The sequence below is a fragment of the Triticum aestivum genome, chromosome 2A (assembly GCF_018294505.1).
Source record: "Triticum aestivum cultivar Chinese Spring chromosome 2A, IWGSC CS RefSeq v2.1, whole genome shotgun sequence".
Lineage (NCBI taxonomy): Eukaryota > Viridiplantae > Streptophyta > Magnoliopsida > Poales > Poaceae > Triticum > Triticum aestivum.
In genome coordinates this window covers 355,822,068-355,847,014 of record NC_057797.1, presented here as the reverse complement: position 1 = coordinate 355,847,014, position 24,947 = coordinate 355,822,068, and positions in this window count along the sequence as shown.

Sequence of the window (24,947 nt, the reverse complement as noted above, 5' to 3'; positions counted from 1 at the left end):
TTCGGCATTGCAAGGCGGGTTCTCCTCCAAATTCCGTGTACCTGTTTGAATAAAGTCTGGTTTCTTGTAGATGTTGCGCACCTTGGCTTCTACGCCCAATAATGGCTGTTTCCCATGTGTCAAACGAATATGAAAAGTCTGAGTGTTTTTACATTCACACCCCTAGCCGCGTAAATGAGCTGCCCTATTTAAGGGGACGAGGATTTAGATCCAATCCATACCTTCTCCCCTCCGCGAGTGTTCATCAGAGTGCATCCGACAAAGGTCCATTCCACCAAGGCCAGCCACCGCAACTCCTCCCCTCGCCCTTCCAGCCCTAAGCCTAGATATTGGGAGAGATGTTCCACCCTGCATAGCGAGCTAGTGACGCTCCAGACCAAGGGATTTCTCCCCCCGGCCTACATGGTCCCGGTTTGAGCCGGTCTTGCCGTCTACAACGGCGGAGAGCAAGCAGAGAATGCCCCTAATCCCTCCAAAGGAGAGTGGGTGTGCCTTATCCCTTACTTAATAAGGGGGCTCGGGTTTCCCGTCCACCCATTTCTCCGGGGGCTGCTGGAGTTCTACGGCCTCCAGCTACATCATCTCACGCCTGCCTCAGTATTGCATATCGCGGGCTTTGTAGCCCTCTGCGAGCTGTTCTTGGGTGTTGAAGCTCATTTCAGACAGTGGAAGGAGCTATTTTGCCTCGTTCCCCGTTCCAAGAAAGGGTCAATGTATCAAGTGGGAGGAGCCGAAGTGTGGCGCATCACCGGGACCGGATATCTGTCCGGAACCCCAAAGAAGCCGTCCGAAGATTGGCCCTCGGAATGGTTCTATATATAAGACGTCCCGCTGTCGGATCCTGTCCGGATCGGCCTCCTAGAATTCGACAGTGCTCCCTTAAAGAAGCACCTAAGTTGGCATCCACGGAGCCCTCAAAGGGAAAGTGACAGGGACATTGTTTACCTGATGGGCCGAATAAGATTGTTGGCCCATTCCGGACTAACCATGATCGGAGTTATGGCCGAATGCATCATGCGGGGGGTGCAGCCACTTCAGTATAGAAGCCACCCCATGTGGGATTTCAACGGGGAGGACGACGCCACCCGCTATGGCCGTAAGGGGCCAGATTCAGTTGCCGCTCTATTAAAGATCTTGTCCACTTTGTACAAGGGAGAAGAGGAGGAATTTCTCCGTGTCAACCCACAGGGTGGATTCTCTATGCACAATCCCTCAAGCTGGGTAAGTGGTCGCATTTACTTGCTCATCCGTTTAGTATTCCCATTGTTAAATATTTAGTCTGATGACTTCAACGTAGGAACTGCGCCGGGCTGTTAAGGAAATAAGCAGCCTGCCTCCACAACCCGAGGACCCAGGACGGTCCCTCGACCCGGCCTCTCAAGAGGATCCGGACATATCTGTGGAGCTGATTGATGGAGTGTTCCATCAATTGAGTGAGGACAACGGCCGATTACCCAGGGCTAATACTGACGCCCCAGGTACCTGAGATCGAAGTCCCAGTACCCCGGATAGGTGTCCGCCCACTCGTGTTCAGTTTCCTGATTGCAACCAAACTTTGCAGGGGAGGTTTTTAAGGCGGAAGGCCGAACCTACGGTGACAAGCCAACGAGGGGTTGTGGGGCCCCGTGGGCCGAAAAGAAGCGCAGTACGGACCGAGGCATCAGCGCAAAGGTATGGCGCGCCCCTTTATCCCAGGTGTTATACCTTCGAGGCACATTGACACTCGTGCTCTCTTCAGGACAAAGAAACCTCGCCGGACTATACCCAGAGTGGCTGCCAATCACGCCTCCACCAGCCAGGCTCCAAAGCCTGGTCCGGAGGCGGAGGCGAACGCAAGGTGCGCGCCAGACGCTCCTCCGACGGAGGATGTGGACGGGTTGTCTGCCACCAACTCTGAGGTGGAGAGTGCCATGAACCACAGGCAACGCCGGACAATTCTTTGCGACACTTGTTTATCCCAAGGCGTGTTAGATGCCTTCAACTCACGGAGCAATATGTAAAAGACATACAGGTAAGAGACTTTTGGTAAACATATATGTAGTAGTAGCCCCTGAGACTTGAAACAGTTAGAATAACTGATTTAAGGATCATTTGATATGCAGGTTCTTACAGAAAAGAATTCCCTACTGTCCAAGGAGCTGGAAGAGTGCAAAGCCCAATTGGAGGCCGCACTAGCCGCGGCAGGGGAGCCTAAGGAGACCCCCTCTGGTAATATACATTTCGAAAGATAAGTATTTTGTGAAGCACGACTTTGGTGCGAATCTGACAAATGAAATTGCAGATGGCGCCAGATTGAATCCGGAAAGGCAACACCTCCTACGGCAGCTAAAGGCTGGTGAGAGGGTGCTATTAAAGGTGATGGGGGAGAAGAACGTTCTCCAAGATGCCAACACCCGGTTGGGCGTCGAGCTGAAAGATGTTCGTACCCAGCTGTCAGACTACATGAAGGAGAATCAACGGCTTCGGTGCGACATATTTAGTAAGTGCTTGAACGAACCTTTTGAAAGAAAGTTCGGCGGGGAAGTCGACTAACAGAGCAATGTCTGTAGGTGTGCTAACAGGTCGTCCTGCAGAGGAGATGCCCGGTTCTACGGGTGACCTTCTTCCCGAGCTCTCGCAACTGCTTGATCGAGTTCGGCAGGCGATGCGAGGCGTCGCCCAAGCCCTGTGGCCATCCGTCTCCATGCCCGAATGTCTTGGAGAGCTTGCGGAGAAGCTAAAGGGAGCACGGTGGCGCTTCCGATTGTGGAAGATATCAGCTTGCCGTCAAGGCACTAGGGAGGCCTGGGACATGGTGAAGACGCGGTATGCAAAGGCTGACCCCAACCGCATGGCCAAGGTCGGTCCTGTAGGGCCCGATGGGAAGGCGATCCCTGTAAGCTTAGTATACAGCCAAGTAGAGTTGGCCGCAAAGTATTCCCAACAGGACTGTAAATTAGACAGCCTGTTAGATGGTATTGAAGAGGAATACAACCAGTCGAAATGACTATGTAATTTAATTGACATTTATGATGCCTTCTAGCCGGATTGTAGATCATTTGTCATGGCCGACCTTTTTGCTTCAGCCTCGGGACCTGATGGTCCGGAGTGTGTCCGAATTCCCATGCGGTTATATAGGAACCAGGGAATGCATGGAGACCAGGCGTAGGGGTCATTAGGGCGTGAACAGACAAGTGCCCAACTAGGTATGTTATATTACATGGTTAGTAAGAAACATCTTCCAGGGAGAATAGTTCCGTCAGGGGTTCCTTTCCCTGGGAGGCATGCCCTAAGGTGCATGTCCATGCTGCGAAAAGAAACGCAGGAAAAACATCTAGGGGGTATAGATAAAAAAGATCATCTTTAGTTCACCGACCGAATATTCTCTTAAGAACGCTAGCTTTCGGCTTCACCCCGTCTGAGGTACACGTCTGGCTGACCCGACAGAAACAATCGCAGAGGTGCTCCCTTTACCACCTAGCCGAACAATCGGGAACGTAGGGGTAAGCACAGGAGCCAGGCAACCCAGCTTGGCCAAAACTTAAGTCATATCGATGCATATAATGGTGAATAAAAGGTACATGCGGAAGTGTGACACATGTGTTGGGCGTGAAGCCCGCATGAATAAGCTTCTGTTTAAAGAAGCCCCCAGGTTTAATGAGCGCGGATAGCGCGTCACTTTATGAGCCTTTAGAGGTTATAAGATAGAGAGAGAGAGAGAGAGAGGGAGAGAAATGTAAGACAGAAAATATAAAAAATGGACAGAGGAAGGAGACGAACATAGAGTCCGGCGCTAGGCATAGAATCTTCGGAGACGGGCTGTGTTCCATGGGTTTGGCTCGAGTCGGTTATCCGATGCATCCCGCAGGCGGTACGCTCCACCAGTCAGGACTTGGTCAATTATGAAGGGACCTTCCCACTTGGGCTTGAGTTTATCCTTTTTCTTGTCCGGTTGTCGTAGAACTAATTCGCCAACGTTCTAATTTTTGGCCCGTACTTCTCTGCTTTGGTATCTTCGAGCCTGCTGTTGATAGAATGCGGAACGGGCTTTTTCCACGTCGCGCTCCTCCTCCAATGCGTCCAAGTTGTCCTGCCGATCGAGCTCGGCTTCTCTTTCTTCGTACATGCGCACTCGAGGTGAGTCATGAATTATGTCGCAAGGCAAAACTGCCTCTGCGACGTACACCATGAAGAATGGTGTGTATCCGGTGGTGCGATTCGGCGTGGTCCGCATCCCCCAGAGTACGGAGTCGAGCTCCTCTACCCAGTGCATGTTAGATTCCTTGAGGGACCGCACTAGTCTGGGTTTGATGCCGCTTATGATAAGACCATTTGCACGTTCGACCTGGCCGTTAGTTTGTGGGTGATAGACGGAAGCATAATCGAGCTTGATGCCCATGTTTTTGCACCAGAGTTTTACCTTGTCGGCCGTGAAGTTCGTGCCGTTATCAGTGATGATGCCGTGGGGGACGCCGTGACGGTGTACAACCCCGGATATAAAGTCTATCACCGGTCCGGATTCGGCCGTCTTAAGAGGCTTGGCTTCTATCCATTTGGTGAACTTATCCACCATGACCAGTAAGTATTTTTGCTTGTGGGTTCCGCCTTTAAGGGGTCCAACCATGTCAAGCCCCCAGACCGCGAAGGGCCAAGTAATGGGGATGGTTTGGAGGGCGGTGGGTGGCATATGGCTTTGGTTTGCAAAGAGCTGGCAACCGGTGCATCGTTGGACTAAGTCCTGAGCGTCTGCCCGGGCCGTCGGCCAATAAAAGCCTGTACGGAAGGCCTTGCTTACAAGGGACCGGGCTGCAGCGTGATGACCGCCGAGTCCGGCATGAATTTCAGCCAGGAGATTCCGCCCCTCCTCTTCGGAGATGCACCTTTGAAGGACTCCGGTAGTGCTTTTCTTATAAATCTCTCCCTCATGGACTCTGTAGGCTTTGGATCACCGCACTATGCAGCGTGCCTCATTTTGGTCCTCGGGGAGTTCCTGCCTAGCAAGGTAGGCGAGGAATGGTTCTATCCATGGGGCGACGGCGACCATTATTACGTGGGCTGAAGGTGTTATTTCATTGGCAGAGCCTCCGATTGTGTCAGAATGTTCGGTGTCGGGCAGTGCGATTGGGTCCGGGCTGTTATTGTTTGGCTCCCCTTCCCATGCCACGGATGGCTTGAACAGCCTTTCCAAGAAGATGTTGGGGGGGACTACATCGCGTTTTGCACCGATGCATGCCAGGACATCTGCCGCCTGATTATTTTCCCGGGCTATATGGTGAAATTCAAGCCCCTCGAACCGAGCTGACATTTTTAGGACGGCATTGCGGTAAGCTGCCATTTTTGGATCCTTGGCATCGAAGTCTCCATTTATTTGGGAGATTGTGAGGTTCGAGTCCCCGCGCACCTCTAGGCGTTGGATTCCCATGGATACTGCCATCCGGAGACCATGTAAAAGGGCCTCATATTCGGCTGCATTGTTGGAGTCCGTGTACATAATCTGTAGTACGTATTGAACTGTGTCTCCTATGGGGGACGTCAAAACGACGCCAGCCCCCAGTCCGGCCAACATTTTGGAGCCGTCGAAATGCATGATCCAATTTGAATATGTGCCGTACTCTTTAGGGAGTTCGGCCTCCGTCCATTCTGCGATGAAGTTGGCCAAAACTTGTGACTTGATGGCTCGTCATGGCTTATAAGTTATGTCGAACGGGAGGAGCTCGATGGCCCATTTCGCAATTCGGCCCGTTGCATCACGGTTGTTTATAATATCGTTAAGTGGTACTTCCGAGGCTACTGTTATTGAACACTCTTGAAAGTAGTGTCGTAGCTTCCGGGATGCCATGAATACCGTGTACGCAATCTTTTGATAATGCGGGTACCGTGATTTGTAGGGAGTGACGACAGTGGACACATAATAGATCGACTTTTGAAGGGGGAATTTGTGTCCGTCCACTTCTCGTTTGACAATGAGCACTGCGCTTACAACCTGATGTGTTGCTGCAATGTATAATAGCATTGGTTCGCCAATGTTTGGCGCGACCAGGACTGGGTTTGTTGCCAGTATGGCTTTTATTTCGTCGAGTCTGGCCGTGGCTGCGTCCGTCCATTTGAAGTGTTCGGTGCGCCGAAGGAGGCGGTAAAGGGGTAGGGCCTTTTCTCCCAAGCAGGAGATAAAGCGGCTTAGAGCCGCCACGCATCCGATTAACTTTTGTATTTGTTTGAGGTCCTTTGGGATATCCAGTTGCGACAGAGCTCAGATCTTGGCTGGATTTGCTTCAATTCCTCTACCGGATACAGTGAAGCCCAAGAGCTTTCCGGCTGGAATGCCGAAAACGCATTTTTCCGGGTTGAGCTTGATGTCATATGTTCGGAGATTATCAAATGTGAGCCTCAAGTCGTCTACTAGAGATTCACCATGTCTTGTTTTGACGACCACATCATCTACATATGCCTCCACTATTTTGCCGATCTGGCTTGCCAGACATGTCTGAATCATGCGCTGATATGTTGCGCCGGCGTTTTTGAGCCCGAAGGGCATCGTGTTGAAGCAGAATGGCCCATATGGTGTGATAAATGCCGTTGCGTCTTGGTCTGGTTCTGCCATCTTGATTTGATGGTAGCCAGAATATGCTTGGAGGAAACACAACGAATCGTGTCCTGCGGTAGCATCGATAATTTGATCGATGCGGGGGAGTGGGAAGGGATCCTTTGGGCAAGCCTTGTTAAGGTCTTTAAAATCAACACACAGGCACCAGGATTTGTCCTTCTTTGGTACCATCACCAGGTTTGCTAGCCAGTCTGGATGTTTTATATCTCTGATGAATCCGGCCTCCAATAGCTTTGCTAGCTCCTCTCCCATGGCCTGTCTCTTCAGTTCGGAAAAATGCCGAAGAGCCTGTTTGACAGGTTTGAATCCTGTTTGGATGTTTAAGCTGTGCTCAGCCAGCCTATGTGGGATTCCTGGCATGTCTGAAGGGTGCCAGGTGAAAATGTCCCAGTTCTCTCGTAGGAACTCTCGCAGTGCGGCGTCTACGTCAGGGTTTAATTGTACCCCGATGGAAGCTGTTTTATTGGGGTCCGTTGGATGGACTTGGAATTTGACTATTTCGTCCGCTGGTTTAAAGGAGGTGGACTTGGATCTTTTGTCGAGTATCACGTCGTCCCTATTCACCGTAGAGCGCAGCGCAGTCAGTTCCTCAGCCACTAGAGCTTCGGATAGTGCCTCGAGGGCCAGTGCGGCTGTCTTGTTTTCGGTGCGGAGTGCTATGTCCGGATCACTAGCGAGAGTGATGATCCCGTTGGGCCCGGGCATCTTGAGATTCATATACCCGTAATGGGGTATTGCTTGAAAGATTGTAAACGCTTCCCGCCCTAGCAAAGCGTGATAACCGCTGCTGAACGGGGCCACATGAAACGTGACCTCTTCGAACCTGTAATTATCCGGTGTGCCGAACACCACATCTAGTGTGATTTTTCCTGTACAGCGCGCTTCCCGACTGGGGATTATTCCTCTAAAGGTTGTGCCGCTTCGCACGATGCGGTTCCAGTCTATTTCCATTTTTTGAAGAGTTTCCTCATAAATGAGGTTCAATCTGCTGCCGCCGTCCATGAGTACCTTGGTAAGACGAAAGCCGTCCACTATTGGATTGAGGACCAATGCAGCTGGTGCTCGGGCTGTTCGGAATTTAGGTTCATCACTGGCATTAAAGGTAATAGCCGTGTCACTCCATGGGTTTATTGTTGCTACTTGGTAGACTTCGGCAAGGCTGCGGAGTGTCCTTTTTTGCATATTATTTGATGCGAAGGTCTCAAAGACTGTTAATACCGTATTGGTGTCTCTGGGGTGGCGTTCTCTGGCCTCCGGAATTAGGAGGTTTTCGCCAATTTTGGCCACCTGCCGGAGTATCCAACATGCTCTAAGGCTGTGAGTTGGTGTGGCGTCCTCTGTACTATGAATTTTACAGGGTCCATTAAGCCATCCTTCCAATACGGTTCCATGCCCTGTAGAGGGTTTTTGCCTTTTGGCGTTTGACCCGGGTGTCTGGCGATGATGCACCCTTTTATTTCGGACCGGGTTTGCATTCAAGGCCGGATTGTCCCAAAATTTTGTTTCGGTTTTCCGGGCGCTTTCTATCGCACAGTACTTTCGTACTATGGACGCCAAGTCAGCAAAGCGTGTAATATCACGGCGACTTATGGCGTTGAGGATTCCCTTGTCCGTGCAATTATTGCAGAAAAATGAAATCGCGTCTTCCTCGCGGCAGTCCTTTATCCTGTTCATAACCAGGAGGAATCTGGCCAAGTAATGATGTACTGTTTCTTCGGGCTCTTGCCTGATTTGGGATAGATCGCTAATGTTCGGGTTGGTGGGTGGAATTAAATCCGAAGCCTCACCCCATTTGAGGCTCAAAGGCCGAGGAATTTCCGAACTCGAAAATTTGGATTCCTGGATGTCGTCCAATGAATCTAGTCCGTCGCCTGACTCTAGGTTCAGGTCTTGAGTGATGTCCTCCCCTCCGCGAGTATCCGTCTTGGAGGGATCGGGAATCCGGACGTAATGAGTCCTTAAGATAGATGAGGGGTCGCTGCACTGTCCCTCTACTACGGCAACGTGATTGGTGACTTGGAGAGAGTCAATCTCTCTCAGATCGGGTTTAGGCCCAATCTGGTTGTAATCCGTAGCGACTCCCAAGGCGGCGAAGTGATCCAAGAGCTCGTTTATGGAGGAGAGCTCCATTGGATCTAACTGCTCGGCGAGTTCTGAGCTGACGTGAAGATTGTTTTCGATGGCTCGAGAGGTCATCGTCGGCGTAGAGGCCGAACAGGCGGTCATAAGAAAACCACCTAGCCGGAGGGTTTGGCTGACAGCCAAAGCTCCCTTAGCAACGGTGCCGTCTTTAAAGACGGGACGAAGCATCCTTCCTGATGGCGACGACACAGAGGAACTATCAATGAAAGCACCAATGTCGGTGTCAAAACCGGCGGATCTCGGGTAGGGGGTCCCGAACTGTGCGTCTAGGCCGGATGGTAACAGGAGGCAAGGGACACGAAGTTTTACCCAGGTTCGGGCCCTCTCGATGGAGGTAAAACCCTACGTCCTGCTTGATCAATATTGATGATATGGGTAGTACAAGAGTAGATCTACCACGAGATCAGAGAGGCTAAACCCTAGAAGCTAGCCTATGGTATGATTGTTGATGTGTATCTTGTCCTACGGACTAAAACCCTCCGGTTTATATAGACACCGGAGAGGGTTAGGGTTACACAAAGTCGGTTACAATGGTAGGAGATCTTCATATCCGTATCGCCAAGCTTGCCTTCTACGCCAAGGAAAGTCCCTTCCGGACACGGGACGGAGTCTTCAATCTTGTATCTTCATAGTCCAGGAGTCCGGCTGAAGGTATAGTCCGGCTATCCGAACACCCCCTAATCTAGGACTCCCTCAAAGAGCTTGGGCATTTGTTGCCTTCCAATATGTGGCTGATGCCATATTTCTCAAAAGTATGCCACATAATACGCATCGATGTCAAATCAAAAGATTTTGCCACTGCTCTCACGATGTGAGAGAGTTGTCACCGTTGTGCGCACAGACCCACATGTATAAACAAATCGATCGAACCAACTACACCAGCCTGTCACTCTCCCAAACAAGTGTTTTTTATTGCCTCAGTCCTCTCCCTTACCCACACAAGTGTTTTTTCATTGCGTGAGTTAATTTGGCACCGGAGCAAAGTAGGTGATCAAGATTGGCACACCATGTGAGCAATGGAGGGGCATAGATGCCAAATGCATCATAAGTGAATTTGGCACGTGTTTTGGCCTACATAGTGGAGGGCCGTTATAGCCCACTTTTGTACTACCTCGTATTTAGTGTAAAATTTTGACCATAGATGCCAATGCATGTCACCAAAAATTACACCATTCGAAATTATGTTCAAATACGAACCCAACGATATAATTTTTAGTGACATGCATTCACATTTTGTCAGTTAAATCTATGGTCAAATTTTTATAGTACAAAATAGGAAGAGTAAACCAGGATGGAGGTACTACTTGCTCTTAGGGTAACCATAGAGTTACTAGTCTAAGTTACTTTCCACTATGACTAGCCTAGGCTACTATAGTAGTACAACAAAAAAATGATGCAGGTGATCACATGAGAAAAAATACTAAAAACATTTCCTTCGGTGCAGTGCGTAGATGCAGTTTTGAAAACTACACTTGTCGAAAAAATTGAGCTACGTTGTGATTACCATTACTAATAGGAAAGAAGTTTCACTTCGATGAGTAGCTTCTCTGTGCACGGAAAGCATGTAAGGAGTCCAACAACTTGATCAAGATTGGGGCCGATAGATTTTATTGCCAAGATCTTCATTGTGCACATAGACTGGGTCAAGCCTGTGGGAATCATTTTCTGGATGACAGTCGTAAATACATCAAGAAGAAATTAAAAAATGTGAATTTAAAGAAGGCAGAGAAGAAGATGAGTGTTGTACCTGAACCATTACGGATCCAATAAAGAGTTCAGAGAATTTGGCAGACGAGTACACCAACGCTGTCAATTTCGGCGTGTCAATGACCCTGATTTTTGTCGGACCTTCTAGATCAGATATAAGCAATCTCTCAAGGAAAGGTGCATTCTCAATGACCATAATGTGGAACAGCTAGAGTGATCTCTTCCCAATTGATGTATTGTCACGGAGCCAGCAAGACACATAAATCCATCGGAGATTCGTGGAGGTGATGTGGAGGCTAATGAACCCGTGGATTTGCTCAAGACGAAGGTACTTGAGCACAGTACAGCTACGGAGCATGTGCTCCATTGCCTTCTTCGAGATGCCAACGTCGAAGAGGTCGAGTTGCTTGAGTTGAGGGAGAAGAAGGGCGAGAGCGACATTAATTAGGGGAAGATAGAAGGAGCTGAAGCTGGCGCGGCGCAGCATTGGCGTGAGGTGGAGCACGGACGGCGGTAGATAGTGACATCGTCCAGCTTCAAAGCTGAGCTCCTCGAGCTGATTTAGAGTGGGGGATAAGAACCACTCGTTGAACTTGGCTTAGACCTTGCAGTTGGTACTAAACATGTGGATGTCAAGGCGTCTGGCTGGCCCAGGGTGCGATGAAAGGATCTTGGAGACTGCAGCAATGCGTTTGCAATCCTCGTCACACAGGCAACTGTCGACAGTGAGGTTGAGGGGGACGCGGCGCCAGAGGGGGCGCCACCGCTGGTAGAGAAGGGTGGTCTGCACGGCAGATTTGGGAGGGAGGAGGCCGATGATGACGAGCAACATGTTGTTGCAGAGGCTGCTGATGAAGTCCAGGCTCGCCGGATGCGGTTTTGGCTCGAGCCGCTTCCGCTTGTTGGCTGCCTCGCCGTCCATCTCAGCCGGCGGTGATGCCGGTGTACACGTGTGCTGGTGTGTGTTGTGTGCTGGCCTGCTGGGTGTGCGTGAGTGCGTCCTTCTATGCATGACGTCGCGTAGTGGTGAATTGTGCGCGAGTGCATCCTTCACGCGGAAGAAGTGTGCCGTCAATTTACTAGTGTGCGGGGTGCTACCCCGAGTGGTTTCAACTTTGTTTACTTCACCGCATGTCAGATGGGCCTCTAGTTTACTTATTTTCACCCACTGTCACATGGGCCAGCACACGAAGATAGAGAACATGAGCTGACAAGGCAGCATGTGACCGGTTGACCGGTCAACTAGTCAATATACGGAGCTATACGCTGACATAGTGACCGTATAATCCGTCGGTATGGAGAGTTCGAGTGAGAGGGGAGGCCCGTGAGAGATAGCAGACAAAGAGAAAGAGCTACTCCCTCCGTTCGATAATGTAGTGCCAACATTTTTTTAAAGTCAAACTTTTGAAACTTTGACCAACTTTATAAATAAATTACTTATATCTACAATACCAAAGAATAATGATAGTATGAAATAAGTACATGTTGTGATGAATCTAATGATCATTGCAGATATAAATGTTTTTTTCCACATATACCTGGTCAAACTTTTCTGAGGTTTGACTTTTCAAAACATCCATATGCTTATGGACGGAGAGAGTACCTAACTAGAGAGAGTGTGTGTGAAATAGAAAGAGTGACTGAAAAAAGTGTGTGTGTGTGTGTGTGTGTGAAAGAAACATGGGCAACAAACGATAAAAGTAGAGAAAAGGCATGTGTGTCTTATGCAAACATATCACACATGCATCTTCGACATCGGAAGCAAGGTGAGGAGATAGTGTGTGGTTGTTTGCAACCGAGAGAGAAAGACCCCTAGCACGTGGCCAAGAGGGGTCTGACAAACAAGGGAGAGAGGTCGAGAGAGACATACGGAGAAAATGCAAACATGGGGAGGAGAGAGTGTATGTTTGTCATAAAGAGAACCCCTGGATATCGTGATGGGACTACATGGGTGGGAGATCGAGTTACAAGTTGTGTGCGCGGTAGAAGATACCCCGACAGATATCGAGATGGACGTATGGATGGAAGGAGAGAATATGTGTGTTCCTAAGGGCTAGTGAGAGATAATCATACTTAGGGGGAGTGTGTGCGCCTATGATGGAGTGAGGGATTATTGTACTTAGGGGGTGCGTGTCACATATAGAGAGAACAAGGGAAGAGATTGTTAGATGGGTCTATGTAGCGCGAGTGAGACATGTGTATGTGTGAACCAGGGAGATATAAAGTCTGAGAGAGATAGAGGAGCCCCGATAAGGCTTAGTGGTGCGTCAGATAGCTGAGAGGGGGGAAGAGATATTCCATCCACTTGATAATGCAGTGCATATAAATTTTTTTAGAAGTCAAACTTTGGAAACTTTTACCAGGTTTATGCAAATGTTATTTATATCTACAATAACAAAGATACATCATACGAGAGTACATCTCATGATGAATCTAATAGTATATGTTTGCCATTCTAGATGTAAGTGTTTTTCTCCACGTACATGGTCAAACTTTGTGATGTTTGACTTTTCAATAAATCTATATGCTATGGACCGAAGAGTGTGCCTAAGTCGAGAGAGATCAAGTGCGTGTGAAGGAGAATGAGCGAGTGTGCAAAAAGAGTATGTGTGTGAAAGAGATAGGGATAACAAACAATAAATTAGAGAGAGTGTGTGTTTGTTCATTACTTATGCAAAAAATCACGCATGCATCTTCGAGATAGAAAAGCGAGGTGAGGAGATACACGAAGATAGCTAGTGCGTGATTGTTTGCAACGGAGAGAGGCACCCCTGTATCACATGTCCAATAGAGGTCTGGCCAACAAGGAACAAAGGTCGAGAGGGACACATGGAGAACATGGACGCATGGGGAGGGAGATAGGGTGTGTTTGTGATAGAGAGATCCCCTCGAGATCGTGAGGGGACTATATGGGTGGGAGATCGAGGGACGAGGTGCGTGTGCAATGCAAAGCTGTCCCGAGAGAAATCGAGATAGACCATGCACATGTTTGTGATGGAGACTAAGAATTAGCTAGTCGTATACATATAGGGGGGATTGCGTGTGCCTGCAATTGAGTGAGAGACCATCATACTTGGCTAGACATGAGATTGGGTGTGTGTGCATGTGAGATGGAGAGAGAACGAGGGAGAGAGATAGAGTTTTAGATGGGTCCATCGAATGTGAGTGAGATATGCATATGTATGTGTGACCCAGGGAGATGGAGAATTTGAGAGAGAGAGAGAGGGGAGAGCTCCAAGACGACAGAGTGGTGCGTGACAGAGTTACGGGCAACGAGCAAAGGAATTTGTGTGCGTACAATGAGTGCACCCAAGATATTTAGATTGGACTAGAGAATCATACATAGTGTGCGAGAGAGACCTATATATGTGAACTAGAAAGACGCCCCCCCACACAAAGAGAGAGAGAGAGGGAGAGGGACTGCTACCTCTTGAGCACTGCGTTGGTTTTCCCTTGAAGAGGAAAGGGTGATGCAGCAAAGTAGCGTAAGTATTTTCCTCAGTTTTTGAGAACCAAGGTATCAATCTAGTAGGAGGCTACGCGCAAGTCCCTCGCACCTGCACAAAACAAATAAATCCTCGCAACCAACGCGATAAGGGGTTGTCAATCCCTGCACGATCACTTACGAGAGTGAGATCTGATAGATATGATAAGATAATATTTTTGGTATTTTTATGATAAAGATGCAAAGTAAAATAAAAGGCAATGAAAATAACTAAGCGTTGGAAGATTAATATGATAAATATAGACCCGGGGGCCATAGGTTTCACTAGTGGCTTCTCTCAAGAGCATAAATATTTTACGGTGGGTGAACAAATTACTATTGAGCAATTGACAAAATTGAGCATAGTTATGAGAATATCTAGGTATGATCATGTATATAGGCATCACATCCAAGACAAGTAGACCGACTCCTGCCTGCATCTACTACTATTACTCCACACATCGACCGCTATCTAGCATGCATCTAGAGTATTAAGTTAATAAGAATAGAGTAACACCTTAAGCAAGATGACATGATGTAGAGGGATAAATTCATGCAATATGATAAAAACCCCATCTTGTTATCCTCGATGGCAACAATACAATACGTGCCTTGCTGCCCCTACTATCACTGGGAAAGGACACTGCAAGATTGAACCCAAAGCTAAGCACTTCTCCCATTGCAAGAAAGATCAATCTAGTAGGCCAAACCAAACAGATAATTCGAAGAGACTTGCAAAGATAACCAATCATACATAAAAGAATTCAGAGAAGATTCGAATATTGTTCATAGATAAACTTGATCATAAACCCACAATTCATCGGTCTCAACAAACACACCGCAAAAGAAGATTACATCGAATAGATCTCCACAAGAGAGGGGGAGAACTGTGTATTGAGATCCAAAAAGAGAGAAGAATCCATCTAGATAATAACTATGGACCCGTAGGTCTAAGGTAAACTACTCACACTTCATCGGAGAGGCTACGATGTTGATGTAGAAGCCCTTCATGATCGATGCCCCCTCCGACGGAGCTCTGGAACAGGCCCCAAGATGGGATCTCGTGGATACAGAAAGTTACAGCGGTGGAATTAGGGTTTTGGCTCCATATCTGATCATTTGGGGGTACGTAGGTATATATAGGAGGAAGAGGTACGTCAGTGAAGCAACAAGGGCCCACGAGGGTGGAGGGCGCGCCTAGGGGGCGCCCCTACCTCGTGGCCTCCCTGTTGGTTGCTTGACGTAGGGTCCAAGTCTCCTGGATCATGTTCAGTGAGAAAATCATGTTCCTGATGGTTTCATTCCGTTTGGACTCCGTTTGATATTCCTCTTCTTCGAAACCCTAAAATAGGCAAAAAAACAGTAATTCTGGGCTGGGCCTCCGGTTAATAGGTTAGTCCCAAAAATATATAGAAGTGTATAATAAAGCCCAATAATGTCCAAAACAGTAGATAATGTAGCATGGAGCAATCAAAAATTATAGATACGTTGGAGACATATCAAGCATCCCCAAGCTTAATTCCTGCTCGTCCTCGAGTAGGTAAATGATAAGAACATAATTTTTTATGTGGAATGCTACTTGGCATAATTTCAATGTAATTCTTCTTAATTGTGGCATGAATATTCAGATCCAAAAGATTCAAGATAAAAGTTTAATATTGACATAGAAATAATAATACTTCAAGCATACTAACTAAGAAATTATGTCTTCTCAAAATAACATGGCCAAAGAAAGTTCATCCCGAGAAAATCAAATAGTTTAGTCATGCTCCATTTTCGTCACACAAGAATGCTCTCATCATGCACAACCCCGATGACAAGCCAAGCAATTGTTTCATACTTTAGTAATCTCAAATTTTATAAACCTTCACGCAATACATGAGCGTGAGCCATGGATATAGCACTATGGGTGGAATAGAGTATAATGATGGGGGTTATGTGGAGAAGACAAAAAGGACAAAGTCTCACATCAACGAGGCTAATCAATGAGCTATGGAGATGCTCATCGATTGATGTTAATGCAAGGAGTAGGGATTGCGATGCAACGGATGCACTAGAGCTATAAATGTATGAAAGCTCAACAAAAGAAACTAGTGGGTGTGCATCTAACTTGCTTGCTCACGAATACCTAGGGCACTTGAGGAGGCCCATTGTTGGAATATAGAAGCCAAGTTCTATAATGAAAAATTCCCACTAGTATATGAGTGACAAAACAAGAGACTCTCTATCATGAAGATCATGGTGCTACTTTGAAGCACAAGTGTGGAAAAAGGATAGTAGCATTGTCCATTTTTATATCTTTTCTTGGGCCTTCATTTTTTATTTGGCCTTTCTCTTTTTTATTGGGACAATGCTCTATTAAATGATGGTCATCACACTTCTATTTATTTACAACTCAATGATTACAACTCGATACTAGAACAAGGTATGACTCTATATGAATGCCTCCGGCGGTGTACTGGGATATGCAATGAATCAAGTGTGACATGTATGAAAAATTATGAATAGTGGCTTTGCCACAAATACGATGTCAACTACATGATCATGCAAAGCAATATGACAATGATGAACGTGTCATGATAGACGGGATGGTGGAAAGTTGCATGGCAATATATCTCGGAATGGCTATGGAAATGCCATAATAGGTAGGTATGGTGGCTGTTTTGAGGAAGATATAAGGATGTTTATGTCTGAAAGAGTGTATCATATCACGTGGTTTGGATGCACCTGCAAAGTTTGCACCAACTCTCAATGTGAGAAAGGGCAATGCACAGTACCGAAGAGGCTAGCAATGATGGAAGAGTGAGAGTGTGTATAATCCATGGACTCAACATTAGTCATAAAGAACTCACATACTTATTGCAAAAATCTACAAGTCATCAAAAAACAAGCACTACACGCATGCTCCTAGGTGGATAGATTGGTAGGAAAAGGCCATCGCTCGTCCCCGACCACCACAGATAAGGATGACAATCAAAGAACACCTCATGTTTAAAATTTGTTACATAACGTTTACCATACGTGCATGCTACGGGACTTGCAAACTTCAACACAAGTATTTCTCAATTTCACAACTACTCAACTATCACAACTTTAATATCACTACCTCCATATCTCAAAACAATCATCAAGCATGAAACTTCTCTTAGTATTCAACACACTCATAAGAGAATTTTATTATTAATCTTGTATAGCTAGCATATTATGATTATTTAAGCAAATTACAATGCTATTTAAGACTCTCAAAATAATCTAAGTGAAGCATGAGAGATCAATAGTTTCTATAAAACAAATCCACCACCGTGCTCTAAAAGATATAAGTGAAGTACTAGAGCAAAACTATATAACTCAAAAGATATAAGTGAAGCACATAGAGTATTCTAATAATTTCCGAATCATGTGTGTTTCTCTAAAAAGGTTTGTACAGCAAAGATTATTGTGGTAAACTAAAAAGCAAAGACTCAAATCATACAAGATGCTCCCAGCAAAACACATATCATGTGGTGAATAAAAATATAGCTCCAAGTAAAGTTACTAATAGAAGTAGACGAAAGAGGGGATGCCTTCTGGGGCATCCCCAAGCTTTGGCTTTTAGGTGTTCTTAGATTATCTTGGGAGTGCCATGGGCATCCCCAAGCTTAGGCTCTTGCCACTCCTTGTTCCATAGTCCATCAAATCTTTACCCAAAACTTGAAAACTTCACAACACAAAACTTAAAGTAGAAAATCTCGTGAGCTCCGTTAGCGAAAGAAAACAAAAGACCACTTCAAGGTACTGTAATGAACTCATTCTTTATTTATATGGGTGTTAAACCTACTGTATTCCAACTTCTATATGGTTTATAAACTATTTTACTAGCCATAGATTCATCAAAATAAGGAAACAACACACGAAAAACAGAATCTATCAAAAACAGAACAGTCTGTAGTAATATGTAGCTAGCGCAAGATCTGGAACACAAAAAATTCTAAAATAAATTTCTTGACGTGAGGAATTTATATTTTAATCATCTGCAAAAATAATTAACTAAATAGCACTTTCCAAATAAAAATGGCAGAAGTTCTCGTGAGCGCTAAAGTTTCTGTTTTTTACAGCAAGATTAACAAGACTTTCCCCAAGTCTTCCCAACGGTTCTACTTGGAACAAACACTAATTAAACACAAAAAAACACAACCAAAACAGAGGATAGATAAATTATTTATTACTAAACAGGAGCAAAAAGCAAGGAATAAAAATAAAATTGGGTTGCCTCCCAACAAGCGCTATCGTTTAACGCCCTTAGCTAGGCATAAAAAACAAGGATAGATCTAGGTATTGCCATCTTTGGTAGGCAATCCATAAGTGGATCACATAATAGATTCATAAGGTAATTTAATTTTCTTTCTAGGAAATTGTTCCATGACTTTTCTTAATGGAAATTGGAATCTAATATTTCCTTCCTTCATATCAATAATTGCACCAATCGTTCTAAGGAAAGGTCTACCAAGAATAATAGGACATAAAGGATTGCACTCTATGTCAAGAACGATAAAATCTATGGGCACATAATTCCTATTTGCAACAATAAGAACATCATTACTTCTTCGCGTAGTTTTCTTAATAGTGGAATCTGCAAGGTGCAAGTATGGAGAGCAATCATCAAAATCACAAAAACCTAACAAATCACAAAAAGTCTTTGGGATCGTGGAAACACTAGCACCCAAATCACCCAAAGAATAGCATTAATGATCTTTAATTTTAATTTTAATAGTTGGTTCCCACTCATCATAAAGTTTTCTAGGGATAGAAACTTCCAACTCAAGTTTTTCTTCATAAGATTGCATCAAAGCATCAACGATATGTTTGGTAAAAGCTTTATTTTGGCTATAAGCATGAGGAGAATTTAGCACGGATTGCAACAAGGAAATATAATCTATCAAAGAGCAGCTATTATAATTAAATTCCTTGAAATCCAAAATAGTGGGTTCATTAACATCTAGAGTTTTGATCTCTTCAATCCCACTTTTATCAAATTTAGCATCAAGATCTAAAAACTCCGAATTTTTGGAATGCCTTGTAGGTAAAGGTGAATCATATTCAGTCTCATCATTATTAATATTCATATTGCAAAACAAAGATTTAATAGGGGACACATTAATAACTTTTAGATCTTCATCTTTATTTTCATGGAAACTAGAAGAACACGCTCTTATAAAGGAATCTTTCTTAGCACGCATCCTAGCGGTTCTTTCTTTGCACTCATCAATGGAAATTCTCATGGCTTTGAGAGACTCATTGATATCATGCTTAGGTGGAATAGATCTAAGTTTCAAAGAATCAACATCAAGAGAAATTCTATCAATGTTCCTAGCCAGCTCATCAATTTTAAGCAATTTCTCTTCAATCAAAGCATTGAAATTCTTTAATATTAAATTCAAAATCAGAGGGCATCTTATTAAATTTCCCAAAAGAATTGTTGTAGGAATTACCATAATTATTAGAGGAATTGCTAGGATAAGGCCTAGGGTTAAAATTTCCTCTATATGCGTTGTTACCAAAATTGTTCCTACCAACAAAATTCACATCCATAGATTCATTATTATTCTCAATCAAAGTAGACAAAGGCATATCATTAGGATCAGAAGAAACACTTTTAGTAGCAAATAATTTCATAAGTTCATCCATCTGTCCACTCAAAACATTAATTTATTCTATTGCATGCACTTTCTTATTAGTAGATCTTTCAGTGTGCCATTGAGAATAATTAACCATAATATTATCTAGGAGTTTAGTAGCTTCTCCTAAAGTGATTTCCATAAAAGTGCCTCCCACGGCCAAATCTAAAAGATTTCTAGAAGCAAAATTCAATCTGGCATAAATTTTTTGTATAATCATCCACAAATTCAAACCATGAGTAGGGCAATTACGTATCATTAATTTCATCCTCTCCCAAGCTTGTGCAACATGTTCATCATCTAGTTGCTTAAAATTCATAATATCGTTTCTAAGAGAGATGATCTTAGCGGGAGGAAAATACTTAGAGACAAAAGCATCTTTGCACTTATTCCACGAATCAATACTATTTTTAGGCAAAGACGAAAACCAAGCTATAGCACGATCTCTAAGCGAAAAAGGAAATAGCTTCAATTTAACAATATCATTATCCACATCTTTCTTATTTAGCATATCACACAAATCAACGAAGCTATTTAGATGAGTAGCGACGTCTTCACTAGGAAGGCTGGAAAACGGATCTTTCATGACAAGATTCAGCAAGGCAGCATTAATTTCACAAGATTCAGCATCAGTAAGAGGAGCAATCCGAGGGCTAATAAAATCATTATTGTTGGTATTGGTAAAGTCACACAATTTAGTTTTATCTTGAGCCATCGTGACAAGCAAGCAATCCAACACACAAGCAAACAGGAAACGGGCAAAAAGAGGCAAATAGAGAAAGAGAGGGAGGATAGAGAGAGAGAGGGCTAATAAAACGGCAAGGGTGAAGTGGGGGAGAGGAAAACGAGAGGCAAATGGCAAATAATGTAATGCGAGAGATAAGGGTTTGTGATGGGTACTTGGTATGTTGACTTTTGCGTAGACCTCCCCGGCAACAGCGCCAGAAATCCTTCTTGCTACCTCTCGAGCACTGCGTTGGTTTTCCCTTGAAGAGGAAAGGGTGATGCAACAAAGTAGTGTAAGTATTTCCCTCAGTTTTTGAGAACCAAGGTATCAATCCAGTAGGAGGCTACGCGTAAGTCCCCCGCACCTGCACAAAACAAATAAATCCTCGCAACCAACATGATAAGGGGTTGTCAATCCCTACACGGTCACTTACGAGAGTGAGATCCGATAGATATGATAAGATACTATTTTTGGTATTTTTATGATAAATATGCAAAGTAAAATAAAAGGCAACGAAAATAACTAAGTGTTGGAAGATTAATATGACAAAGATAGACCCGGGGGCCATAGGTTTCACTAGTGGCTTCTCTTAAGAGCATATATATTTTATGGTGGGTGAACAAATTACTGTTGAGAAATTGACAGAATTGAGCATAGTTATGAGAATGTCTAGGTATGATCATGTATATAGGCATCACGTCCAAGACAAGTAGACCGACTCCTGCCTGCATCTACTACTATTACTCCACACATCGACCGCTATCCAGCATGCATCTAGAGTATTAAGTTCATAAGAACAGAGTAACGCCTTAAGCAAGATGACATGATGTAGAGGGATAAATTCATGCAATATGATAAAAACCCCATCTTGTTATCCTCGATGGCAATAATACAATACGTGCCTTGTTGCCCCTACTGTCACTGGGAAAGGACACCGCAAGATTAAACCCAAAGCTAAGCACTTCTCCCATTGCAAGAAAGATCAATCTAGTAGGCCAAACCAAATTGATAATTCGAAGAAACTTGCAAAGATAACCAATCATACATAAAAGAATTCAAAGAAGATTCAAATATTGTTCATAGATAAACTGATCATAAACCCACAATTCATCGGTCTCAACAAACACACTGCAAAAGAAGATTACATCGAATAGATCTCAACAAGAGAGGGGGAGAACTTTGTATTGAGATCCAAAAAGAGTGAAGAAGCCATCTAGCTAATAACTATGGACCCGTAGGTCTGAGGTAAACTACTCACACTTCATCGGAGAGGCTATGGTGTTGATGTAGAAGCCCTCCATGATCGATGCCCCCTCCGACGGAGCTCCGGAACAGGCCCCAAGATGGGATCTCGTGGATACAGAAAGTTACGACGGTGGAATTAGGGTTTTGGCTCCGTATCTGATCGTTTGGGGGTACGTAGGTATATATAGGAGGAAGAAGTACGTCGGTGGAGCAACATGGGGCCCACGAGGGTGGCGGGCACGCCTGGGGAGGGGGGGGGTAGGCGCGCCCCCTACCTCGTGGCCTTCATGTTAGTTGCTTGACGTAGGGTCCAAGTCTCTTGGATCATGTTCGGTTAGAAAATCACGTTCCCGAAGGTTTCATTCCATTTGGACTCCGTTTGATATTCCTTTTCTTCGAAACCCTAAAATAGGCAAAAAACAACAATTCTGAGTTGGGCCTCCGGTTAACAGGTTAGTCCCAAAAATAATATAAAAGTGTATAATAAAGCCCAATAATGTCCAAACCAGTAGATAATATAGCATGGAGCAAGCAAAAATTATTGATACGTTGGAGAAGTATCAGGGACCAACAAGGTTTGTGTGTTGGATGCCTGCGACAGAATTGAAGATTGTCGATGAGAGAGACAGCAGGAGTCCGAGAGAGGGGGAGGTCGCATTTTATGCATCAAAGACTGATATAAACCATGTTTCGATATAAACTTGCATTCAAATATTTAAATTGGAGAACATGTTGTCTTCAATCCACACATGAACGGAGATATGCGTATAGTAAACAAGTTCATTAATTTGACTTTCAACATATTCATGAAGTAATATAATACTATACAACATGCTACTCGATTGAGGTGTTCAATTTTGGATTTAGTTCACTATATTGACCTAGTGAACGAGTTATTTCATTGAATCGAGATATTTCATTTTGGGTTTGATTCCCGTTTTTGAGTGGGTCAAGTATTTGTCATATAGTAAATCGTTAGCAATGAGCATGTAAAAACACATTACTCCCGAGCATCATCTCCCCATCTAAAAAACAAGTGGCAACCTAATATTTCAAAATTTGATTCGAATCGACTTGGTAAGGTAGATGTGGATGCTCGTTCTCCCAAAATTTGAACGAACTGTTAAACACCCTCTATTCGGTGGAATACGCCCGAGCAAATAAATGTGAGACGCGAAATTACCGGCCTATGTGGGACACGCATCAATTGGCCCATTGTACATCGAGGGTAGGTTCCTAAGTTCATCCAAGTGCGCCTTATCCTCGGCCGAAATGACATGTGCCGAATAATTCATAAACCATGGTCGGCAAAATACCCTCTCCTCACCCAAAATCGCTCGCGCCGACTATTTCAGAACACGCCCTCCTCACCCGAAATAGCTCGCCCCCACTATTTCAAAACACACCCTCCTTGCTCGAAATCGCTCGCGCCCACTATATTTCATAACACACCCTCCTCAGCTGAAATCGCCCGCACCCACTATTTGGGAGAAGCAAAGCTGCTCTACAATCCCCTACCCTCAGTACATAGACCCAAGCCGAGAAGCCTAAAGGCAGGGGTAGAAATGTAACCCCCCCCCCACATTTCAAACAAATGCGTCTGTAAGACATGGTTCCCCCTCCCAATTCCCCATTCATACCTCGTGGGTGTGAAATCACGATCTTCCCAGAAGCTCCCTTCTCCCGAGTCGCGAAACCTCAGCCCCTCCTCCATGGCACCCCCACCGCACCAAATTCATAGCCGCCCTCCTCCCTACTGCCAGAGACGCTGTCCATTTGCTATCGTGCACTGGGTCGTGTGCCTGTTACTCCGTGCTGCCGGAGCTCCCTCGACGACGGCCGCGTGAACCCCAGAGCCAATTCACCCGTGCCGTTGTTCACGGCGCCGGAGCGACTCCAACTTCGTATCGGTCCAGAGCCCCCGCACCGCTTCCCCATAGCCGTTGACCATTGCGACATCTCTGCTTCCCTGCCGCTGGTAGCCACCACAACCGCGCCGGCCTCACTGACTCGGCGGCTGGAGCTTCCTACTTCACCGAGCCGCCAGATAGGTTGCACCCTCATCTCAAATCACTTTATATAGGCGTTAGTTGTCTGAATTTTTATTCTGGGCCAATCGATTCCCAATTGGATGCAGCGCCCCTCGAGGCGGCGTAGCTCCTAGGCTGCTGGTTGGCTGGTGTCTAACGTAAGGGTGCGGGGGCACAAGTTCACCCCAGAAGCAGCGCTTAGATGGCCATCTTACAGTTGCGTGGGTTGAAGGTACTGTCGCCGTCGGATCTGGATGACGACGAGTCTTTGTGGATTGGCTCGGGGGCGGCGCAACCATGGTAGTGCGGTGGGGTGGGGAGCATGGTTTTTATCGGGGCCATGGATGGCTGAGGCAGGCTACTCTATCGGTGGTCGCTGGCTCTTCGGGGAAGATTCCATACAGTTTTAGCGGGGAGGCACAAGACGGCCATCAAGCCATCCGGCATAGATTGGACAGTACCAAAATAAAATAAAATCATGTGACCCCAATTTAGACTTCAGTCAACGGACATGTGACCACTCTCGTACCTTGTTGTTGATCTCTTAGGGTATTTCTTCAAATCAGAGATATGTGTTGTCCTTAACATTATGCGTTTCCTGCATCTTCAGCTACACCGTCTTCCGACTCACCGCAGCTGCTCCAACAAGGGAAGCATACACCAAAAGTGATATGGACCAAACCTCGATGGCGAGATCCAATCCATTGTTGCGGCCCGACCTTTCACGACACTCCACGTTCAGTAGTAGTAACCTCTCAACCGCGCACGCGATGTACACGAAGTAGAGGGTTTGAACCTTGCAGCCCAACACGAGAAAACCAATCTCGATGAAGGTACTCACACGCAAAACAATTTCAATGAAGAGAAATTGCAAAACAGAGGTTTTCTAAAGATCCCTCCAAAACTTGATACGGGTGTGTCTACCCTGAAAAACACATCGTGTCTATTTCATATAAAAATAACCTCCTTTTACATTGACCGTACTAAGGCTATTTATACTAGTATAGCCAACCCATCTAACAAAGATTAAACGCACGCAAGCTTTCCAAAAGTACTATACTCTAACTTGATTTAAACTAGATTGCCTTTTACATCACGGCATGTACCCAAAAGACCTACTAAAAGTAAAGTTGGACTCTATTACTTGTGCGTTGGTTAATTTTGTTTTTCCAGCTGGTGGCCCCCATCCCAATTCCTTTAAACAGAAGATCTTCCACGTGAGAAACTTCTTAGTGCATGTAACTCTTGGTCGTTCTGGTGGTCGGGGTCTCCCAAAAAAATAATGAACATGATCTATTCCTTCTGAGTCTGAAACAAACTCTTGCATGTTCACGTAGTGCGTAACTTGATGGCTTCTAATTAATTTTTTGCTGGA